Genomic DNA, 5,486 nt, shown 5'->3' with positions numbered 1-5,486 from the left:
AACATATTAAAAGAGTTTTAATATGTTGTTTATCATTGAAATCAAATAGATAAAAATAAATCTTGCATGATGCATGTGACCCTAGGTGAAAATTTTTGAATTCAATGATATAAACTTGTGTTTTTCACGCTTCTGTTCCTTCACTAATCACTCTAATTGGCTAAGAAATTTGAAACTTGTCCTGAACCTTTAACATATAGGATATGTTCTAGATTCAAATGTTCCTGGTCCCTAACCTCCAGAGGCCACTCAAGAGGAACATCAAACTTTGGACAAGTGGAAGGAGCATGATATGAGAGCTAAGTGTTACATGCTTGCTTCCATAAGTAATGAGTTACAGAAGTAGCATGAGAACATGTAGAGTGCAAGTGAGATCCTCCTTCACCTACAAGAGTTGTATGGTGAGCACAACAGGAATGCTAGGTATGAGATATCTAGGCAGTAATTCCGCATGAGGATGTCTGAGGGACAGAATGTTGGGGATCATGTCCACAAGATGATTCGGCTGATTGAGCAGTTGGAACATCTTGACTTCAACATGGATTTCCAACTACAGACGGATTTGATCCTTGAGTCCCTTCTTGAGTCTTTTGGGAATTTTGTGATAAATTTCCATATGACTAAACAGGAATGCACCTTAGCTGGTTTACTCAACATGCTAGTTATTCCCCAAAAGAATATGCTGAGCAATAAAGGAAAAGAGGTAGCTTTGATTGCATCTTCTTCTACTGGAAAGTCCAACAAGAAGAAGGGCAATAAGAAAAAGAAATCTCAGATTCCTGGTCCTTCTAAGAAAATAGCTAAATAGAAAGGGAAGACTAAAGCTGATGGAGCCAAAGGAAATTGTTTCCACTGCCAGAAGGATGGGCATTGGAAAAGGAATTGCCCAGAGTATCTTGCTTCTCTGAAGGACAAGAAGGGTACACCTTCGGAAGGTATGTCCATATCTTGTTATTTAGAATCTGATGATACTCATAGTTCATCTACAGCTTGGGTTTTAGATACTGGTGCCAGATCTCACATTTCTAATGATATGCAGGAACTAGCAAATAGTAGCAGCTTGCATTCTCGAGATGTTAGACTCCGGATTGGCAATGGCTCAACTGTTGAAGCTTTAGCTATAGGATCTAAATCTTTTTACATATCTAGAAATGTTTTGTGTTTGGATAATATTTTATATGTACCTGATGCTTTTAAGAACATCGTTTCTATATCTAGTTTGACTAGAAATGGTTATGAATTTCAGTTCACAGATGATGTTTGCAATATTTATTTTGGAAATAAATATGTTGGTTCGGGTTATATGAATGATGGTCTTTATTATTTGGATAATAATGACAAATACCAAATGAATGCAAGTGATCTAAATGAATGCAATGCCATAGTGAAAAACAACTCTAGTTCAAAATATATTTGGCACTTAAGGTTATGTCATGTTGCAGAAGATAGGATTGCAAAACTGGAGAAAATGGGGATTCTATCCTCATTGGAGCCTACTCCAATTTGTGAATCTTGCCTTCAGGGCAAAATGACTAGATCACCCTTTGTTGGACAAGGGCTAAGGGCTAAAAATGTTTTAGAGCTAATACATAGTGATGTATGTGGTCCATTTAAGGAAATGGCTAGAGGCGGTTTTCATTATTTTATTACCTTTACTGATGATAAATTAAGGTTTGGGTATTTGTATTTGATGAAATACAAACATGAATCCTTTGAAAAGTTCAAAGAATTTAAATCTGAAGTAGAAAAGCAAACAGAAAAGAGTATTAAAGCTCTTCGATAAGTTCGTGGAGGTGAATATTTGAGTACTAAATTTGATGAATACTTGAGAGAGCACGGCATTGTTTCCCAGCTGACTCCTCCAGGAACGCCATAGCTGAATGGTGTATATGAAAGGAGAAATCGTACCCTATTAGATATGGTATGTAGTATGATGAGCTATACTAATATGCCAATCTCCTTTTGGGGATTTGCATTAGAATCAGCTTTGTATATTCTGAATAGGATTCCATCAAAATCAGTTTCTTCCACACCTTATGAGATATGGCATGGAAGAAAACTAAGTCTTAAGCATGTGAAGATTTGGGGTTGTCCAGCTTATATCAAAAGGCTAAACACTGATAAATTGGAAACCAAATCAGAAGAAGGTCGATTTGTTGGATATCCAAAAGATAGTTTTGGATATTATTTTTATTTTCCTACATCACAAAAGGTTGTGGTGAGTAGAGATGCTACATTTCTTGAACAACAGTTTATTCAAGAAGGAGGCAAAGGAAGGTAAATAGAGTTGGAATTAGAGAATTTTGACCAACCAACAGATCAGATGGATATATATCCATCTAGTCAACCTACACCCATTGATGAAACATCTACAGCTGTTCCTCGTAGAACAACCAGGGTATCTCACCCACCAGTGAGATATGGTTTCCTTCATGAAGAAGAACAAGAGTTGTCTACTCATGAAGAAGTAGATCATGGAGATGATCCACTTACCTATGAAGAAGCTATATCAGATATAGACTTTTCAAAATGGATTCATGCTATGAAATCTGGGATTGATTCCATGTATAAGAATCAAGTTTGGCATCTTGTTAACCCACCAAAAGGTATTGTACCTATAGGGAACAAATGGATTTTCAAGAAGAAAATTGGTTCTGATGGAAAGATAGAGACTTATGAGGCAAGGCTATTAGCGAAAGGGTTTCGCCAAAGGCAAGGAATCGACTATGAGGAGACTTTCTCGCCTGTTGCCATGCTTAAATCAATTAGGATTCTATTAGCAATAGCTGCATACTATGATTATGAGATTTGGCAGATGGATGTCAAAACAGCTTTTCTCAATCGATACATTGAAGAAAACATTTTCATGGAACAACCTAGGGGTTTTAAATCCTAAGATGGTTCCAAGTTATGCAAGCTAAAGCGATCCATTTATGGGTTGAAGCAAGCTTCGAGGAGTTGGAACATCCGTTTTGATGAAGCCATTAAATCATTTGGTTTTATAAAAAATTAGGATGAGCCATGTGTATATAAGAAGATTGTATTCATGTTTGTTCCCAAGTTATTTATATGAGATATAAATAAGATGGAATGGTGAGTCTCATGCCATATGACAAACATGATAGGCACTTATAAATGATAAATAGGCCGAACCAGTGACACTTATGACAAGCACATGGAGTTTACTCTTGTCAATGCATTGTCATAAATCATATCAGTGAATATAATCTTGTCAATGCATTGTCATAGGTGGTTTGAGTTTGATACTGCTGTCATGCTTGTACTGTGTATGGGTGTATGTGCATGTGTTGGCTCCTACTAGTTATATATGGAGGTAGGTGTTGATCAAGATGGAATCTGTTCCTCTAAGTAAATAGAGATAAAATCCTATGTTCATTTAATTGTTCATAGTGTTTCATGTTCCTAGCCAGGACAAATAGATTTATTCAGAAAAGAGTTTCTTATGAGAAAATCTTTTAATCAAGAATTGGAATTAAAAGAGAACATAATATTCATAGCAAATGGGGTTTGACATAAACCATGACTCTAGCTTGAGTTGGGATTTTGTAACAGAGAGATTCTAGTGCATGGTAACATATGATTATAGGTTCATTTAAGGTAAACCTTATTACTAATTGGGTGGCCATGGCATGCTATGCTAGGTGTTAACCATAGTCTATGAGATGCATAAAATGATTTAGAGAAATCATTTATGGTAAGAAAGAGTTCTGATGATATTAAGAGTTGATATCATGTTTCATTGGCAATTAGTGATGAGCCTAGTAAGTCACACACATACACAAGTTATCACCTAATTAAATATGATTTAATTAATTAATTAAAGAGTTTAATTGATTAATTAAATAGGTTTGGTTTGCAATTAGATTGCAAAGTCCCTAGCATGACTTGAAATCAAATCTAGATTATTGGATGTATAGTATAAGTTAAATTTATATTTAAAGTGTTTAAATATGAATTTAATTAATGAGAAATTAATTAATAAAGATTAATTAATTGATTTATACTTGATATAAATTAATTAGAAGAAGAGAAATAATCATTTTGGGTTAAGAACTCAAAATTAAGACACAGGGGGATTTTGGTCATTTCAAAGGGTGACATGTGGCACAATGAGATGGTGACACATGGCATTATACATAAGCTTGCCAAATATCTTTTAATCATGTAAGATGATTAAAATTAAGGTTAAATATAGGTTTGACACTTGGCACAATGTGATTGGGTCAATTAAACCTAGAACTAATCAGAGGGTGACATGTGGAAAGGGTTTAATGTGTTAACCTAGCTATATAAGTGTTGTTATGAAGAGAAAAAAATACAACCAGCAGCTGCTCCTCCTTTTTGCCGCCATTTTGAAGCTCTCTCTCTTTTCTTCTTCATCTCTCATCTATTCCAAGAGATTAGCAAACAATCTCTTGAATTAAAAATACTAGAAATTATTTCTAGTGTCCTGTTCACATCTTTAATCTCTTAAAAGGCAGAACTTGATTTTCTAATTAATAGAAAAAGCTTTAGAAGTTGTTCAAGGGTTGCCATAGGTGTTCTTGGTGTGGACAAGCTAGAGGGACAACATCTGGTGTCCTGAAGACACATTCGAAAGGCATAAATACACTGCAGTGCATCAAGAGGTTAGTGTATTTGTTCTTGATCTAATGTAGGGTTCTAAAATTAATCTGATTAATTTAAAAATCTTAAATGGCAAATAAAGATCCAAAAGCATATTAAAAGTGTTTTAATATGTTGTTTATCATTGAAATCAAATAGATAAAAATAAATCTTGCATGATGCATGTGAGCCTAGGTGAAAATTTTTGAATTCAATGGTATAAACTTGTGTTTTTCATGCTTCCGCTCCTTCACAACAAACCCAGTTTGGAGGTTTACCAATAAAAGATCCACACTATCACCTCCAGTGCTTTCTTGTCCTTTGTGATACATTCAAGATGAATGGATTTTCTGATCATGCCATAAGACTCAGAGCATTCCCATTCTCCCTTCGAGACAGAGCAAGGAAGTGGTTACTTTCTCAACCAGCTGGGACGTTCACCACATGGGAAAACCTCTCACAAGCTTTTGTAGCAAGGTACTTCCTACTTGTAAAAACTATAAGACTGAGGCTTGAGCTCAACACCTTCAGACAAAAGGAAGGTGAATCACTCTATGACGCATTGGAAAGATATAAAGACCTGCAAAGGGAATGTCCACACCATAGCATAGAGGATTGGCTTTTAGTGCAAAATTTCTATAATAGGTTACTACCCTCTATAAGAAGCACAGTTGATTCAGCTGCAGAAGGTGACCTAATGGAGAAAACAGAGACATAAGCACTTGAACTTCTAGAAAGGGTTGCATATCATAATTATGAGTGGTCAAATGAAAGAGGAAATGCAAGGAGAACAACAGGGGCCCTGGAAGTGGTTGCCCTAAGCATGATAAATGCTCAATTTGATCAGCTCACAAGGAGGC

General features: G+C 35.5%; 1 non-coding gene across 1 annotated transcript; it reads right to left on the bottom strand.

Moving 5' to 3' along the window:
* Positions 1–5,128: 5,128 nt before the first annotated feature.
* On the bottom strand, positions 5,129–5,235 carry LOC131178196 (small nucleolar RNA R71). The gene has a single exon (XR_009147329.1). It is a non-coding gene; the product is annotated as a small nucleolar RNA R71 (small nucleolar RNA).
* Between the last annotated feature and the right edge of the window lie 251 nt (positions 5,236–5,486).

This window comes from Hevea brasiliensis, chromosome 2, assembly GCF_030052815.1.
Source record: "Hevea brasiliensis isolate MT/VB/25A 57/8 chromosome 2, ASM3005281v1, whole genome shotgun sequence".
Lineage (NCBI taxonomy): Eukaryota > Viridiplantae > Streptophyta > Magnoliopsida > Malpighiales > Euphorbiaceae > Hevea > Hevea brasiliensis.
This window is presented reverse-complemented; position numbering and strand designations above follow the sequence as displayed.